Source organism: Drosophila serrata, unplaced genomic scaffold (genome assembly GCF_035046125.1).
Source record: "Drosophila serrata isolate PLE 108 unplaced genomic scaffold, ASM3504612v1 contig_272, whole genome shotgun sequence".
Classification (NCBI taxonomy): Eukaryota; Metazoa; Arthropoda; class Insecta; order Diptera; family Drosophilidae; genus Drosophila; species Drosophila serrata.
This window is the reverse complement of record NW_028257170.1, coordinates 9,271,939-9,291,587: the sequence shown is the minus strand read 5'-3', so window position 1 is coordinate 9,291,587 and position 19,649 is coordinate 9,271,939. Positions and strand designations below refer to the sequence as shown.

At 42.7% G+C, this 19,649-nt stretch overlaps 1 protein-coding gene across 3 annotated transcripts in view; it reads right to left on the bottom strand.

Moving 5' to 3' along the window:
• RhoGEF64C (Rho guanine nucleotide exchange factor at 64C) overlaps positions 1-19,649 on the bottom strand; it is a 119,866-nt gene that overhangs the window by 8,723 nt on the left and 91,494 nt on the right. The window lies entirely within an intron of this gene.

Here is a 19,649-nt window from a genome sequence, read left to right as displayed (position 1 = left end):
TTAATCACAGTTTAAACTTTATTGAAAAGTGTTTACTTCTTACTATTTCAAATACCCAAATTTAAGTAAACTACCTTAACACTTAATCTGTCGTTTCAAAGGTTTAAGATTGACTTGAGGGAAAGCGATTCAATTTGTTTATTTATTCACTGTACTTGGACTATTATTAAGTGTAATTCGGGGAATCCCCCCGAATGACTTTACCGGCTATTTATTTATCTCCGGTGGCAGCAGCACCTTCACTCGCTTCGGTTGCTGCGGATTTATGTTCGGCCAAATGGTGTAGTTGCCCCCATCTGCCCCGGGCAACCCACTATCATCCGAAACCGAACCCTTGTGGCAACCCCACCACATCCACACAGCCAATCCTCCTGCAATCCTCCCCAGCCGCCGCTTCCGTTGACAGCCACTTAAAGATGTGCCTGCCCGCGATAAGGTGTTTTGTTTCGGCTCTTTTGGTTTTTGGTTTTCGGCGGTGGCCACGCTTGCGGTTGCACCCACAGCGGAGAGCCACCACCCTGAGACCACCCACCCTGTGTGGGATGTTTCCCCCCTTTGACTCCCTCCTCCCATCCCGACTGACAATATGTACGTATCTTTATTTATGGTAAATTGGGTGATTTACGTTGCGGCCGATAAGCTTTGCTTTTCAGCGCTTGCCTTGGTTGTCCTTGTCTTGGCATTTGAATTGCCAGGCGGCTCAAGTCCTTGTAAATGGGCTTTTATTTTCGTTAGCCGGGTTAAGAGCCCGCACAAGGACGAATCTGTATCTGAATAAGGAATGCCACGTTCGCGTCCGCCAAACAATTTGTGTTGGAATTAAGATAATAGATTACATTTAAATGTTTTGAGGCTGCGGCTGCCGAAAAAGGGTTTGCTTCTGTCGCCGAAATTTGAGTGCTGACGTCAGCCCGGAAAGGACACTAGCTCCTGCTCCTGTTCCTACAGCTCCTCCGCGTTTTAATGAGTGCGAAAAGTGAGCTGGCTTTATGGGTTGCGGCCACCTTTTGGGTTTTATGTTAATGAGTGTCATCCGGAGATTCGAGCGTCTCCCTGGCTGCACTCTGAACCCCAGAGCGGATCGGATGAACGAAGGCTTGGTTGAGGACAATGAAATTAATTAATTGCGACAGCCACTTGAATTTCAATCGACAACCCTTCTGCTTCTTCTCATTTGATTGTGCCCAATCGTATTAGCCGTTCCCCATTCGAAATAGTTTGCCAGGCAAAATAGCAACAAGAGCTCGGGGTCGTGGCTCTGTGGCTCCTGCAAAAGGTAACTCGGTTTTCAGCCAACACTTGTCAGTCAACTCCTCGACACAAGTGGGGATGCACGGAGAGAAATATAGGAGAACATAGGAGGGTATATATAGGTGCGTTTTCTTTAACAGCTTTTTATTTGGAAGATTAGAAACTATTAAGATATAAAGTAAAAAACCCATGTTTAAGAAAGTATACTTAAAACCCCACTTTGATTGATTATTTTTCCGTGTGACTCTTTCTGGTGCTGCTCTTTTTGCGCTGCGCCACTTAATGAGATTTTTGTTGAGAATTACGAGAACACTGTCATTGTCACTGGGAAGTCGCGCAATCGTCGACTATTGTAATTGGTTGCCGCCTTGTCTTTGAGCAAAGATATTTAATTAACGCCTTTTGTAGTCGGATGCGATGCGATGCTCGGCTGCTTATAATACACTCGCTCCGCTCGCTCTGAATAAAACAAAAGGGCCACAAAAGGGAGCAACAAATGAATCCGAAACTTGACAAGCCAAGCGCATGCAAAAGCCTTCATTTATATAATTGCCTCCTGGTCTAGGTATGTACATCTTGGAAAACAAACACAAATACACAAAAAATAAAACAAAACAATAAAAGGGAAAATATGTAGGAGAAGGCAAACATTTTCCGGCCAAGCTTGAACTACATAGAACCTGATTCAATTAGCAGAGCCTAGTGGCTAACATAAAAATATTGTTAAATTCGAAATCAATACTTAAATTGGATCAATTTTGGGGGAGAATAGGTTTCGGCTTTTTCGGTTAGTTGGCAAATTAAATAAAAATCGGGTTTCGGCCAGGCCCGGGAAATGTAAACAAAGTGAAAATGGGCAGCCTTCGGTGAGGAGGTGAATCCTTTGGCCCTGTGCGGCTTTGTTCATTTGAGGAGAAAAAGTAATTAAAAGAGTAACTTGTCGGGATTAGTAAAAACATTTTAATTTAGTTGCCATGCATAACAAAAAGGGAGCCGAGGCGGGGGGAAGGAGGCAGGGAGGGGTTAAGGAAATGGCAGCAAGTCAAACTGAAATGGGTCAATAAATCCGAGCTTAATTTTATTGCTCTGCACGCTCTCTGCTCTTTTTTTCTGCTCCTTATACTCCTCTCGCTTTGAGAGGAAGAAATATAAATCGCAATGGTAAACAAATCAAAATAAATGAGTAACAAAAGCAAGTCCTGGCCGGGGCTATGTGAGCTCAGCTTGGCTTTTCCGCTCCTTGTCGGGGAGATTTCCCCTCCCCCCAGATTTTCCCATTTCCCATTTGCTACGTCTCCCCCCCTCCGATGTGCTGACAACCTGACAAACTGACTCCGGACTAGAGACGGAGACGGAGACGGAGACTAGAGACTCCAAGGGAGTCTGGCAATCTGCCGAGGAAACTCAGAGGGTCCGGAAAATGGAGGAGCAGCCAGAAGCAGCAAGAAAGAAATTATAGTGGCTGAGCAGGGATTGAGATACGTAAACGTACACGGATTTCGATTGGAATTGCGATTATACTCCCCAATCTACACAAGAAAAGAAAAATGTCACAAAAATGAAGAGCTAAGCAAATTAATTTGTAGAATTGTATTCTATATACTTTCTCTATTAACCTTACTTCAAGTTCCTAGAAATCTTTTTAATCAAGTAAGGAAACGTTTTGACATATCTCTCCATTTTAGAATACTACTTATTTTTTGCCAGTGCACATCACCCTTTTACAGCTGCAACATTATTGGGTCGGGTCCACAGCAAACATTGTGTACATTTTGGCTCATTTCAATAAGGGCACAAATTTTACTAGCCGGACATGTCAGAAAGCAGCCAAAAGCCAAGCTGAAGCAGTTGCTATTTTGATGGCAGCGACGGGTTAAAACATATAAATTCGCATTAGAAATGCACGAGTTGATTTGAGTTTCATTTTGGCTGTGAAACTGGCAAACAATGCCCACTGCACAGTTGCCACATCAAGGGGAAGGCAACCGATGCAGCAGCAGCAGCAACATCAACAAAGTGCAACGTAAGGTACTGGCAACAGCAACAACATTTAAGTTGCACGTTTCGCCGGTCTGTGCAACATTCATTTCCTTGTCTTGGCCGGGAAGGAATAAAAGGATGCCCCCTGTGCTGCTCCTTGTGCCTCAAAATCCTTTGTCTTGGCAGGGCAACAACTCAGCTACTCCTGCTGCCTGCTGTTGCTGCAGCTTCGTCTTTTTAAATGCGCGTAAACTACTTACAGGCGCATCCGCCGACTCCTTTATTGAGCCAAAAAACAATTGCAGTTAAAAGAATAGTTTAAGAAAAGATTTATCATAAATGACTGAAGAAGATAATGGGTAAGCTAGCAAAATATTGACACTGAAACTGTGTAGATGGGTTAGTTCCCTAGAAGCAGTTCTTTTCCTTCAACAAAATGTTTCGATTTTTAATTCCAACCAAGAATTTCTTGTTTTGCATGAAGACTATTTAACCTATAATTATATTCTTGGAATATTAGCCAATAAATCCAGAGCTATTAATATGAATGCAGTTGTACAAGGATAGATTCACACCAGGAGGTACCATAATATATATTTCGTGAACAAAAGAAAAAGAAATATAAAAAACAAACTGCCGGCAAACATATTGCGAAAGTGCAAACAGCGAGCATAAGATGCGTTGAAAATCCTTTATCAGTGAAATTATTTGCGCAAGGGCAACAGCAGTTGCGAAGGCAGAATGAAAACGAAATGAAAATGATTCCGACTCTGACTCGGACTCTGCCACTGACTGTGGCAACTGAACTGCTCCTGCTGAACCGTGCAGAGTTTGGCCAAAACAAACCAAGCGATTCCCCAGATACGCCTCAGCCCCATTCGCATTCCCAATCCCAATCCCATACCCCATTCCCACTTCCCACTTCCCACTTCCATTCCCACTACCATTTCCAATTCCATTCGCGGCGATTCTTGGCCCGAAACTCGCTTGCCAAATGTGTTGGAAAATTTCTTGCTGCGAGAGATGTTAAAAAAAATCTCCGTTGCCATTCCATCCCACTCCATTGAGGCCAAGAAACGCCAAGAAGCGTGCTACACTTTTCTTTAATGGCAGTCTCGGCGCTTTTATGTCATAAAAATTGAGCAAAGCGAGAGAACACAGTGCAGTGCAACCTCTATAAGCGATAACTAGCGCTTTATACTTTTCTAAATAAGGAAAATTAATATAATTTAATTTTGTCCAATTTTTTAATGTTTTCATTAGGTACATCTAAAGGGATAGTTCGATACAAAGTTCCCATCACAGGAGTTCCACTGTTTATCTATATAGAACCAAGTGCTGGAGGGGGGTCCTTTTTATGACCAGCATTTTAGAGGCGTGGCTGTGCCACCTCCTCACCTGATGCAGTTCAGACAATGCGCTGCATTATTTAAAGGAACCCAACCAGAGATGGAACCAAGGAGCCAAGGAACAGGAGCAGCCGTGCAAGCACGGTCCCGAATCCGGCGGAGCTGCAGAGTCCGGGTCAGCACCAGGCAGCGGCGGAGGCAACGCGGCAGCGAAATGCAATTAAAGCGCCGCTCCGCATCTAGCAACCTTTCAAAAATCTACTTGCAAAGTTTTCGCATGCATTGGCAGACAACACCAACAAAAACAGAGGTACACACAAAAAAAGAAAACCGAAAAGATTGGGGAAATTCGAGTTTTTTGCGCAGAAAAAAAAGTATTTGGTTATAAAGATCATAAAACTAAATTAATTTTATGAAAATTTAGTTGAAATATTACAGTTGGACAATTAAAACTGGTAGACATTTTAATGGAAATAAAGATTCTTTATTCTTTAAGAAGAGCAAAAAGTATCATTTTATCGTAAAGGATATTATAAACACCTGATACATTAGCATTTTTTTAGTGAAATCCCTCTAAATAGTTCCCAATTTTTTTTGTCTTTACAAGAACACAATAAACCGAAGTGTATACAACTGGCAGACAAGTTCTAAAAATACTACAAATACTTAATTTAGCTGAAAATGTCGTTGGCTTTTGTTTTGTTTTTATTTTTTTTCCCCTTCCCCCCGAGAGCGCGCAGCAAGTTTACAGTTCCCGCCTAGAGATCGTATCTGGGAGTCCTTACGGAGTGTGGATCCGTACTCGCGCATTCACCCGGAGCCGAGCCCGTCTCAGCGATTCCGGCAGGCTGTTGTACGTGCCCCGTCAAATCCGGAGGAGGAGGAGGTGTGTGTGTGTGAGTCGGCTAAGTGCAGCCAAGTCGGTATATATATATATATATATATCCTTATGGCCAAGGTGGTGGATATCCTTAGACGTGTGTGCCGCTGTGCGAGCATTAGAAACGCTTATGACAAACGGATATTAAGTTCAGCAGTCACGTAGCCCAGGTAAAATTCTTTTACGATAATTTTTGCTAAAAAAGGCAGGGCAAAACAAAAGGAAACTCAGCAGCGAAACAGGAGCAGCATCCCTGCAGGACCAGAGACCCAGAGTGCAAAATGCAAGTCGGGCTCTGAGCAGAATAAAGGGAAATAAAACATTTTCGGCAACCGGAAACTTGAATCAGTCAAGTAGAGAGATTCATTACGCAATTTAAGGCTGCTGTCGGAAAATTCTGAGCAGAAAATTAAAGTTTCATTGAAAGAGAGAGCGAGGGGAAGTTACATGGAGATTAGCTAAAAGCTACAAGCCACGAGCAGGGAAAACCGCAAAGAAAAGTGAGATGAATACCAGTTTGGGCTATTTAAGTCAAAAATATTTAATTGGAGCTCGACATTCCATCCTGGAAGTAGAAAGTTTATGCTTGAAATTCAAGTTAAACCTTAAATCTGCAGGTATGCCTTTTAATTTGGGTAAAGATAGAGTGAAATGTTACAAAACTAATGCCTTACTTAAAATAAAAATGTAGAAGCATAGACTGTAGGTGCTTCAACAAATTTGTAGTTTTGCAAATCTGATCAATTAAGGGGGCAGGGCAAAGTTAAGTTTAGTTCGATTTACCCGATTAAATTCTAAGCACAATTTATCGGGGCAGAAGTTAAATGCTCTCCGAATGTTACGTATACGCCACGTTGGCCAACTTTTTCCCCACATTCGTGTTCATTTGCAATTTGTGGCGCAGCAACAACAATTAAAGGAGCTCCTAAACGTGGCACATCCCATGGCCTCCCTTAGGGTTTACCTCCGCTTTAAGCCGCCCCTTTCAACTCTGCCTCACCTGCAGTTAACAATTAAGTTAACAGTTTTGCCGAGTGTGTGTCTGAGTGCTGGATTTGGTCGGTGCCACGTAAGGCGAAGTTTCACACCTTGTTGGACATGGAACTTCAGCCATGGAACCGTCACCCATTCCACAGCTTAATAAATTCTTACAACAAATAAATATTATTTAATTAATTTCACAGCTTTGGCCAAAATACAGCAGACAAGTTTTGCAACTGCAATGGTAGTTTGAGAGTTTTGCAACAGCATTTTGTTGTTCGGTTTTTGCACTGTTTTGCGGTTAGATAGCCCCCTCTCCCCACTGCCACTCCCCTGCATTTGGGGTTTTTGGTTTTGGTCGGGCTTTTCAGCAATGAAGGTGGTGGTGGAGGAGTCGCCAGTTCACCAGTGTTCCCTGGTCGCCCAGTTTCCCGTTCCCCAGTTTCCCAGTTCCCAGTTCCCAGTTCCCATCCAAATCCCTGTCAGTCGACGTGGTTCATCCATATGGAGGGGCATGTGTGGATGTGTATGCGGTCTGGTCTCGTTGCCTGCTAACTTTATTACGATTATTTCGGTGTTTGTTCGGGCCTTGTTAATACGCTCATTGCAGCCCCTTTTTGCCCTGGCTTATTAAACGAGCGCTGATGGTGGCTTTTTAAAGTTTCGCAACCACTTTGGCCATCGCTGCCCCGCAAATTGCCTGCAATTAGATGCCTTTAATAAAAAGAAACCAGAGCAGAGCTAAGCACAAAAATGTTGTTTTGTTGCTTTGCCTCAGTGTTCTTCTGTGTGTTCTGTGTGCCGTTCTGGAATTGCCAGCAATTATTTAATGGTCCTCTAATAGCCAACATCCGAACGGGGCCATAACAACGGCGGACAAGCCGACGTTAACTTAACGTTATGTCCAAAGGGAAGTGGGTGAAATCGGATGTAAGGACGAACGGGGGATGCCCTACAAAGGATGGAAGAGGAAGAGGCTTAATTTCCTCCTTGAGAGGGAGAGAGTAGGGAGCGTTATTTTATATATTCATCATTGCTAAACGTAAACGTTTTAAATTCATGATTTTAAAAATATTTCTAAACACCGTAAGAACCTTTTAAACTCTTTGTTAAACATGACATTAGCTTACCTTTCGCAAGAAAGAATAAACATACTTTATAAAATATATACTTTTATGGAATTTTCTTTTGTGATTGAGTTATTATAGGAAGTCCTTTCTTTTATATTTTTATGTATTTTGCTGGCGCCATTCGAATTTATACAATTCCCCTATATATATATATATTAGTTTCCGCCACGATGATTTCCTTTCTCAATGACTTGGCTTGAGAGTATTAAGGTTTGCTGATGCTTCCTTGGATATCAAAGCACAAATAAAAAGCACACAAATTATTGCAGAACACCCTCTGCTCGTAGGCACTCCCACTTCGCATCCCACTTCCTGTTGCCTGCTCTCTAATTGCCAAGTGCCATAAAAATGCGTTTGTTGTTTGTCTCCGCCTCCGCTCCTCCTCGACAGAAGAAGGACCTCTCCACCCAGTCCTTAGTCGATACGCTTTGTGTGCTTTATGTGGCTGGCACTTGTGGTGCCCCCGAAAAGCAAACATTTGTTTATATTTTTTAATTTCTTCAGGGCAGCAATAACGCGTGGCAAATACATAAATTCGCGTCAATTAATAAGGAATTGTGGAGCGTGGCGATGCGAAACAAAATGGCAAAGGCCCGCCCCAGATTATTACACGTGTGGGGTAGGACAAGGGAATGTGGATGGGAATGGGAATGGGAGGTCCTGGAATCGGTCTGCGTACTTCTACTTAATTGCACACTAAAGAGCGACACTGGCGCAGGACCAAGGGGAGGCGACCGGGAGCAGACCGGGCTAAATTACGATGCATTTAATTGCTCGGATTTGGTGCACAGATTTATGTCCGCGCCACTAAGTGGCCTGCTTAAGGCTTAAATGGCCCCGACGACGTGAGCGAGCCAAGGACGTCGGAACGCCGCAACGCCAGGGCGTACGGGGGACGCAAGGACGCAAGGACGCAGCAACGCACGCGGCGAAAGTGAAATCGCTGGCAGGATATGAGCCATGTGCCCCATGCCAGGCACCTGTCTACGTGCTCGGGTTTTGGCCAGGCCAGGAGCAACCGCTCTTAACCCATTGTGTTGGCAGGGGGAAAATAACAGAGAAGGTTGAAATAATACACATTCAACAGATTTTTAAATAAGTATTTAAGAAATGTAGATATACTAGTAGCAAATACTATTATTCTTGTACTAAAATAACTTTGCTTATAACACAGGGAATACATGTTTACCCAAAATAACTAGAATATTTCGACTTTGTCAAGTTCTTATTTAACTTTCACAAATCACAAGGCAGAGAAAGGACTAGAAAATTAAATTACTTGAGTGCGAATACATCAAGTGCAACCGCTTTGAATCCATAAAACTTTAAAACTCCCAACCAACTTTGCCGGAATGGCAGCGGGTTAATTGGAAGGGCAGAAGGCAATTCCCATATGAGATCTGAGTGGGTTGTTCTGGTTGGGTTCTCTCTCTGCGGAGCCAAGTGTCGCGCGCGTTGGCGTTCTAATTGGAGGTCGGCGAGCCAAGAGCATAATTTTAATTTAATCTTTTTCCTCCCGGTAGCGGCAACGCCGGGTCGCAATGGGGGCTCAGGAAATCAGTTTAGGAATGTAAATTGATTTTGCGGTAATATGCAATTTAGTGCACAGACAGGGAGACGAGGCCACGGCGTAGGGGTAGTGCAGTGGTCAATGGTGCGTATGCGCAATCTTGTGCCCCGGACGGGTCAGCAAAAGTTGTAAGCTATTAGGGTGCCGGACTCTTGTTCTCGGTCTCTCTCTCTCTCTCCCTGCTCCTTTCTCAACAATTTAAGATATGGCGGAACATAAAAAATTAAACTATACTGAGAATTCCTGGGCTGGCCATAAAAACTTGCCGAAAATAAACAGAAATTACCAGGGACGGCCGCAAGTAAATAAAAATGTTCAAGCAGAAAAGCTGCTCAAAAGAAACGAAGGAAGGACGAGGACCCAGTGGGTGCCTCTGCCTGTGCCTGTGCCTGTGCCTGTGCTAGTCCTTGTCGCATTACGCATGAGGAAATTTCGCTTTTTAAATTCTTCAAGTAATGCAAATTAAATTTAAATAGCAAATAGGCAAGAGGCAAACACAACACCGAGCTGTGGAAAGCCAAGGAACAGGACATTCGGGCCCGGGTCCAGTTTGTCCTGGCATGAAACAAATTTCAAAGACAAATAAGCGCCGAAAACAGCAGCAATTAATTTGCTCCCTCCGTGTGAGGGTGCCCCACAGTTCTTTCTCTCTGTGTGTGTGTGTGTGTGTCGGGATCCCTAGGAATATCCTGGGCTTGGACTAGGACCTGGACTCTCGACCAGACAATTGCCGAGGCATTGCGTGGAAACTTTCTTTTCGGCTCCAACTTTTCGGCGCAGTTAGCAAACCGCACGGCCAACTGTGTAGCGGAGCAGCAGCAAAAGCAGCAACATCGCACAGCAGCACGGCGGCAACAACAGGCGACAGCCACAACAGCTACTAGCAACTTAAGCCCAACAACTTCAAGTTGTTTCGTGAGCAAACAAACGCACCCACACGGCAACAACAAGGAGCTCTGAGGAAGGACCAAAGGGACCAGCAGAACAGAACAGGAACTGCCAACTGGAATCGGAGACGGAGTCAGAGTCGCACGCAAGACAGCGGAATCGGTCGAGATGCGATGCGGGAATATAGGAGGAGCAAGGGCACGAGGCGCTCTTCCAGCATACATTTCACACATTTCAGATATTTATGCACTTGGAAATGTTTGTGTATTGTTTATATTTAGAGAAATATATATTTGTAGGTATTTAGAGATAGAAAATATCGGAAATAACTTATATTTTCTCTAAAGAATATTTTAGTAAAATTGTATTTTAAATTTCAAGAAGGGAAACTTTACTGCAATATTATATTTTTTCTGAAAACCTTTCAATATCTTGTATATAATAAGATATTCTGTATAACAAATGCAAATCGTTAAATACTTTCTATATAAATTGTAAGAATAAAAATTGTATAGCAAACGAAGCTTTTATAATATCTACTTTTACCTAGAATTTGGATTGAAAGTATAACCAAGTATTAATAGACTTTCAAAATAGAATTCAAAATATTTTCTCTCAGTGCTGCTTCGTCCCATAGACAACGTTTCGTTGGAGTGCCTTGTGCATGCGGTTTAAATTCAAATTTGTTGGCAACAAACAGACAATTAATTTCGCATATACCATAGATGTGCTGAAGGCGCTTTTTGTTTTGTCCTGCCACCAGGCTTCTGCTGCTTGTCGCCGCTGCCCTCCGTTTCCTGTTCACCATTCGGAGTCTCTCCCTGCTACTACCCCTGCTACTCCTCCTGGTGGTCCTTGTCGCTGTCTATGGCCCGCAGGCATAATGGGCATCTAAGTGCCGGCACAGGCACAGGCACAGACAACGCGGTTTCCCAGCTCCTCCCCTCTGCATATGTGCGGTGTCTCAAGGTTTAAGTCTACGACCACGCCCACTTTTATTAGCTCCATTTTTAGACGGGCGCCACTCCCACGGCATCCTCACTCATGCTCTGTGTTTGCATTTGAATTTTAAATGTTATTACTTCTTTTAAATTGATCAGCATCAGCATCAGCTTCAGCTTCGCCGAAGGAAGGGAGGAGAAAAGGGAAGGAGGTCTGTAAAGTCCTGCTAATTTATTCATGGCAAATAATTGTTTGTTAAAAGGGCGCAAAAATGTAGGCAAGTAAATGGATGCTAATCTGCATATGCTGGAAATTGAAATTGGCGAGGGGAAAATAAGGAAAACTGTGCAACTTAAACCGCGGCATGAAGTTGTCTTTAATGCTTTTTGACCAGAAACTGTGTTAGAAATATCTTGTGACTTTCTTAAACTATCGAAGGGGTGATTGAATCCTTTTAGAATCACTATTATTATTCAATATGAATACCAATCAAAGAAGTTTTTCCCTGTGTTCCCGAAAACCAATTATTTACGTCCCAGATTAATCTCATTTGTTTGTAGTATCTCCCCGTAGCAGGATGCCTGTTTGCTTTTGGAGTACACTCGCCGGGATAGTTGTTACCAAGTACATAACTTAAAGCTAAATGCAGCTCCTGGCTGCTTTGTCCGCGTTAAATTCCAGGACAAACAGACCCAAGGACATGTCAAGCGCAGCACACACACTGTAAACACAGGCAAACAAAACACACACGCTGGCAGGTTTGCAGGTTCGCAGGATCCTCGCTTGAGGATGGAGGTGTTGGAGTCATAGACAATGATTAAATGATGCCCATCATTCATATGCAGGACATGAGGGCAGGGGGTTGCGGAAGACTGCTGCTGCGGGTCCTGTAATGTAGTGCCATAATCCTTGGCGCAATTTCTGCGAAGCAATATGTCGTAATATCCGGCGCTGGCTGCCTGTTTTTATTTGCCACGCACACAGAGGCAAGCCCGGCCTACGCCAGGACATATGAGCTAGCTGACAGCAAATTCTCCTGACCAACTTTTTTTCCTTTTCTCTCCCTCCGCCACAGTTGAAAGTACTAAGCGTGGCTATGATTTAGCGCTTTATTATTTGTCGGGCTCCCTTTTCCCCATTTCCCTTTCCGCCCCCCGAAACCGAGAAAAGAAAACCATTTCAACAACCTGGCCAACTCGCTTCGACGTGACCGAGCGGCAGCCGCTTTGTAGCCACTTCATCAATTATTCTTAAGCATAAAATATTTGTCACTTTTACTAAATTTATTGTGACAAGGCTCCGGCACACCTATCACAACCACGCACACACACACACACACACACACACATACACACACACACACACATGCCGGCGAAGGGACACTTTATAAGGAGCTCTGCATATGAATCACGTGCGTAATGGCACAAGGATCCAGCTGAAAGGAAGGGAACTCGCCTGCGATTGCTTTACCTGGCTGAGGCTGCTTTGCCTCAAGTGGACAACATTTTGTTTTGTTTACACTGCCGGAAGGGAAAGTATTTGCCTTGGCTAAAGGACTTGTTGTCCCAGAAAAGTGGGAAAGGATCGCGGAACTGTAGCACAGAAATTGGGGATTTTGGGTCTTGAAGAAGGGAATTTTTAGACCGATTTCGGATAAGTTTTTTGATTATATTATAAATCTAGACATTTAAATATTTCTTGTAAATGTATCTAGATGATAAATGTATTTATTTATTAGAAGTGAAAGTAGTTTTATATAAGTTTAGTTGTGTCTTAGAATGGAATAACTTTTAGGCAATTTCATTGCCAAATCCTGAATCCCTTTTTCCAAAGAGTATCTCAACTTCGTTCTGCTGGTCAGACTCCTTTCCTCAAGTTATATTTTCATTTGCAGGTTTGTTTTGCTGGCACTTCCGCCACGTTTTGTATGCCATATATTTTAACGTCCTGCGTATTTGCCTTTATTTATGCCCTGGCCAACAAGCAGGGCGGAGGTTTTTCTTTCGCCCGCCTGAAGGACTCGCGGCCCACGTGGCGTATGTGCGATTTGAGTGCTGCCACAACTCGAAGCGCATTGAATCGAAAGCCAAGTCCTGCAGGAGGAGCAAGGCGGAGCAGGGCGAGAACGGAAGCCAAGTGTCAAGTGTCGCGGAAGCTCTCTGGCACTTCATCAACTCTGGAGCAAACGGAGCCACAAATCAGATAAGCGAGCACGCGATTAAAATTTTTGCGGGTCTCCGAAAAGGACGAGAGAGATAGAGAGAGGTAGAGTTCAGGTTCCTGGCATCCTTTGTGGCCAAATCAAAGTGACTTTTACTTGAAGTTGCCGCCGCCGTCGCCGACACAACTTTTTGTAATTTTCGTCATATTCAAAGGGCGGCCGACGGGCGGGGGTCAAAGGCAGCCGAGGGAGAAAACCATTTAATCCCCGCGTGCCCCAAATGGGCGCAAAGTAAACTGTTGACATTTCAGCCCCGGCAACATGTCACCAAATCGGGGTGGTGGGTGATGGTGGTGCGGAAAAGGTTTCGAAAAGGGAGCGTGGTGCCGCCGCCGTTGCAGGACATGCACGTGCTGCTGTCGCAACTGCAACTGCAAGTGGATGTGCCTCGAAAGGAGAGACAGGATCTGCTGATGCTCTGCCTCTGACTGTGTCCCTGCCACCAAACGTGTTTGCTAAACACCTACACAAATGCTGCAGGTGGCTATAAAATCCCTCCCCCCCTATCCACCCGTAGGAAGCAGCTTCACAAATATTTTTGAGCCCTGTGGAAAGCGAGCAACTAAATGAGAATCACAATGGAACTTCGTGGTACGGTGAGAAAATATGATTTCAAAACTGGTTTTATAAATTATTTAAATGGAAGGTGGATATGCTTAAGAAAGCAACAAAACTAATCCACATTTTTATATTTTTTAAAGGATAATTATTTAATTTTTTCTTGGTACTCGATTGCAACTCATTTGTTCTCTGTGCAAAATCTGAACGATGGATCGACTCCCCTTCGGTGACTTTCCTAATGCAGTGCACAGGGCAGGTGGCATTAGGGGAAACGGTTCCGGTTACTACCTGCCCGCAATCAGGTGCCAACATGCAGGTGAAATGCAAATAATTTTTGTTTTATCTGTAGCTCTGGTATTTTCTTTTCCGGCTTCTCCTCCTGCAATGCAATGCCATGCATTTTGTTTGTAAAACCTTCATCCTGCCGCCGCTGATTTGGATGCGGATTCTGTTCTTTTTTTGTATTTCTGCTGGTTGTTGTTGCTGTTGTTAAGTTGACAAATACAAACACACACAGAGTCGGAAAAACTAGTTAAATAGGCAAATATGAGACAAGTGACTGGAAATGGGACAAATCTTGGGCAGGAAAAGAAAGAAAGTTTCAGGATAAGTGAAGAAAAATGGGGTTTCAAGATTATTATTTATTAAATGGGCAAAAATCTATTCAGATTAAACTCCTCTAAGGATTATTCCATTAAAAAAATAATATATTTTATTAATAAAATAGGTTTAACCAAATAAAAAGCGTAACCCTGTAACTCTATTAACTAGAACGTAAAGCCAAGAAATCGATTTCCCTTCAGTGGCATTCGGTATGGCATATTTCCACCTACAGTTGCCAATAGTTGACATTCATCTGTCCCTGATTGAGGCACAATGGGGGACAGTGGATGAAATTGATTTGATTTGAAATGGAATGGAATGCCGCTTACAAGAGCACTTGGCCCGGTCGCCTTTCCTGCTTTCTGGCCATTTTTCAAAACCAACTTCTATAGACTGAATCTGACGACGTTAACTCGAGCTTTGTGGCTGTCTATTTTAGTTGCTTTTCTTTCTCCTTTCTCCTCCTTTCTGTTTTTATGTCTTTTTTTGTCTGTTGTTGTATTCCTTTTGCCGATTTCGGTTGAGGCTTCTGTTGCATATTTCTGCAAATGAAAATTCATTTTCTTCGTTGTCTTTTGCCATTCACTTCTTTATCCCCAGCCCGGCATGCCTCCCACTTGTTTTCATAACTTTTGCGCTTGTTCGCACGCACGCAGGAGAAAAAAAAAGAGAGAGGGGAATCCCTAACTCGAATTCCGGCTCTTGTGGTTGAGACTGTGTGTGTGGAAAATCCGCATCCGCTTCTGAATTCACATCCGCCGTCAACCAAGCTCATGGGCTTTCACGCCGGGAACTAGTTGCATTTTTATAAGCGAGCAGCAGTACCTATCTTTTTTCTTTTTTACTTTTTTTTTGGGAGGGAACCCCCCTGAAAAAAGGGGGCCCTTGTTGCGTGACTGCTGCCTTAATATTTACTGATGCCACGCCCCCACTCCGGCCCTTTTGCGCCCTCCGGAGTGCGCTGTCAAGTGCACTTGTCGGCGTCATGGCTATTTTCGCTTGCAAAAGCCAAAAATGATATTAAAAAAACTCAAAAAAAGAAGTGAAAAGGAGGCGGAGAAAAGCCCCCGTTTTGGGAAAACTGTAACCTCCTCCCCCGAATGTTGACTGAGCCGATTCACTAAATATTTACCTTGCAGCTGCGTCAGATTAACTTTTATTTGCCCTGAACGCTCCCGGAATTTCAATATTAGTTGCAAAAATATACAATACGTACGTATATAGGGCAACAGTTTATAATACCACAAAGGCGTGGGGCGCAGGACTCTGCCTCTGCTCACGTAACATTTCAAAGTGTAGTTAATTGATTTTTCAGCACAATGCCAAGCGCAGAAGCGAGTAAAAATGTGCCACCCAGAGACCGGGCCACCAAAATCACTGCCCGACAAAATATGGAATGTAATAATAAACTTTAATCTTATACAAGCTTTATTTTTAAGCGGATTTATTGAAAAAATAAAAGTTTCTGTTATGAGGAAGCATTAAAAGTGACCAAAAACATCTCATTCCCTAAATTAATATTTGTAGAAACATAAAGTTAAAAACTATGTAACATTTCCTTGCCAAACTGAACTTAATATATTACAAGTATTTCCAATACATTAAACTTGAAGTTTTCTTTTGTTAACCAGTGTTTGGGTGCAACCTGGGGAATCCATGGCCGAACGCCGCTTTGTATGCAACACAAAAATTGCTGCACTTGTTTGCTCGCTTTTTACATAAATGCCATAAATTGCGTGTTGTTGTCAGTTGATTTTTCGGCAAGAGGTTGCACATTGCCGCAGTGCGAAAAGTGTCGCAGCGGAGGCAAAGAAGTTTTCAGCCAGCCACGCCCCCGCCGAATAGCCGCCTCCAGCTGGGCGCGATAAATAAACAAAAAAAAAAAAAAAATTGTATTTGCTTCTGCGAATATGAATAAATATTTGTCGCAGCTGCAGTTTGCAGCATGTGCCAGCAAAAATGAAAGTGTCAACATTTAGGCCGTCCCGGGGCCAGCTAACTGATTGCTTGACTGACTGGCTGACTGCCTGACTGAGTGACTGAGTGACTGAGTGACTGACGGATGTGGTTGCTAACAGAAGTTGCCATCAAAAATAGTAAAAAACTGTAAATGGCACAGAACTTGTAGTCATCATCAAAAAATTCAATTTTTTTGCTTGGCAAATTATTAAAACGAAATGCTAGTGAGTTGTTCGATTGAGTGACAGTTCCTTGGATTGAATGCTATTCAAGCCGAGTGACAGTTTCCCAATACAATTTGCAGAAGAAAGTTGCACATCCTGGTAATAATTAGATGCACAGGCAATAACATTTACCAAGTGATGTAAATTCAAATTGAAGTATATTGAAAATGAAACCTAGCACTCAGGAATTTATTTTCAATTTGTTGCCAATATATTTTAGTATAGATATATTCAGGCTTTAAATATTTTCCCCTCTAGTGATATTTCCTGAGTAGCAAAAAGATAAATTGCCAAATTGATAGCAATTCAAACTGAGTGACAGCTTCCCAATTCTAATTATCAGATAGGAAGTCAGCCTCCCGGCTAATGACAACTGCAAAATTACCCTTGAAGAATTATTATCAATCGATGGCAGACGTAATTCGGCAATTTCAACTTTTGATTGGCAAATTAAACTACAAAAAACTATTTGCACCTACAACTTTTGCACTCTGCGGAAAGTTTGTCGTTGGCCGGGCCAACTGGCTGCTTGCTGTGGCTGTCTGGCCTGGTCAACAATTTTCTCACAATAGTACCTCCTCGGGTCGCTTCCTGTGACCCCGACACGTTCAGTGGCACAGTGGGTAGGTATGTGTGTTGTACAGTGGGGTATGCAGCATGTACACGGCCAATCAAAAGGAAAAATAAACCGCAGAGTGGGGTGGAAAGGAAGCAGGAGCCGAAGAAGAGCAGAAAGAAATACAAGTAATATGCAAGCATTTTATACACTTCGACGACTGCCAGCCGTTGGCCAGGTCATGGGTTTTATAATTTCAACTACAAAAGCCAGGCAGGAGGGAGAAGTACACTGGGAAAAAATTATAGTACAAATGATAGTACAGGTATTATTAGAAAGAATACATATATAACAATACAAATTAGAACAAGATGTCAAGTAACTACTTTCGAATTTTAGGTACGCAAATGCTTTGAAGCTTATTATAATTATTTTTTTAAATTAATTTGTTTATATATTATTATATATCTCCTTTGTAAATTTCTAAATTTCTAATTTAATCTTTGTGTTATATTTTGTCAGTTTTTGCTGAAGATAAACGACTACAAGCGTGTCCAATATATTATTAAAGGAAGCTAAGTGGCCGCAAAAACTTGCTATGAAGTAAAATGATTTCCAAGACCTTAGATTAAGTTTTCTTCCGTAATATTTGGTCTCTAAGAAACCCCTTTTTTCCTATTTTTATTTAATTTTAAGCTTGATTTTCCATACTTTTTATTTCCGTGCAAAAAGCACCGCTGGCCAGGGGCTCTTGGCCGTATCGAGATGAGCATGTTCAGCTACTCACGTGCCACATGCTTTGATTTGTTTCGTTACGTTTCATTACAACAATCATGCCTGCTCTCTCTAACCCTGTATGCACCTCTCTTTCTTTTTTATCAGACAGCACCCACCCCCCTAACCGCCTTGCTGCCCTTTTTGGTTGGAGTGGCATTTCGTGTTTGGCATCGAGGAAAACACAGAGATACATACATCGGATACGTTGCGGTTTCGATTTGCTGTGGCCAAAAGATTCTCAAGAGTGCTGCTAGAAAATTTCATTTTGTTTAAAGCCCCCAAAACAAAGAGCAACTTTTGCATGCCAGCAGGAGCCCGAAGACTCCCAACACAGCATCAACAATGGCCAAAGATTGTCCGTTGGTAATCAGAAAATTGCAACAGACCATTGACCATTGGCCATTGGCCATGGACAGCATGCATCATGCACTCCTATTATGAAGCCAAATATTTTGTTATCCTTTCTCCGCCAGCTCCGGAAGCTGCTTGGCATGATGGATTTCCTTCACTATTGCCACCTTACACTTGCACTGTGAGAAATCGACAGTGACAGTCGATATTTCAACTGGCAGTCTGCTCCTTAATGGCAGTTCATTTGTCTTCTCTCTACGAAACTTTGTGGCTTCGCTTTCACACTCACAAACACACACATTTCCTGGAATTTAATTTATTTTGCAACTAAATCGATTGCAGGCAACACAAAAATAGACATTTATACAGAAATAGCAGCAGAAACAGGAAGAGCAGCTCTAACAATTGCCTTAAATAGTCTAAAAAGAGGAAAAGTTTGCCTGGGTTAATTTCTTATTTAAGTTTTCGAGCAATCAACAAATTCTTTTTGGCAAGAACAACTTTTGAGAAAGTGTTCAAAGTCAAAGTTTATTAGTTGATTTTGTTTATTGGTAATTAAGGATATGGTGTACTTTACAAATACTCAAGAAAGAGAACAAAGTTTATATTTTAATAGTACTTATTGCAGGTGAAGTATCTTTAAATTAAAAAATCCACATAGTGTACTAAGTACTACAAACCTTTGACTAAATGCTAATTCCTGCAGGGCAGAATTTAAGTCTTACTTACATTAATTAAAAGTTCTTTAAAATTGCCTCGAATGTTTCATAAGATTTTACCTTTCTAGCTTTGACTTTTTCTACCCTCATGCCTTCAAGCAGAGTCAACGAGAATGTTTGTAGGTGCTTTTTCCTCATTGTTTTTGGCCAATATTCGGTGCGATTTTTTCGAATGCCAACTTGAAAGTGAATGTCCCGAGACACACACACACACACACACACACACAACACACACCATATAGCAGAATATACCTAGGCTTTGCCATTCTGTTTGTTGTTTAGCTGTCTTTTCCCTGACTTTCTTTTTCTCCTTCACTTGTAGTTGCTGTTCTTGTTGTAATGCAAAAAGCGCATCAGACATTTGTATGCATTAGCTGGCAAAACGAACATTTTATGGGTGCTCAAGGCGGACCAGGGGGGAGGGAGAGGGGAAGAGGGAAAGCCCCCCCTGGAAAAGCGAGCCAGAGGAGCTGGGAAATGGCTTTAGCACAAATATGCATGTCGGCACATTCTTGCATAGAATTGCACTTAAATGCAGAAAATGGCACACAGCATAAGCGACGGGGTGAAGGGTTACATGGCCAGTGGAAAGCCCAGGGAAAACCAAGAAAATGCGGACGACAGAGCGAAGAACAGGAGAGAGAGAGAGAGAGAGAGAGAGAACTTGTTGGGCACTTATAGGGGCCATCCCCGAGTACGTCATGAAA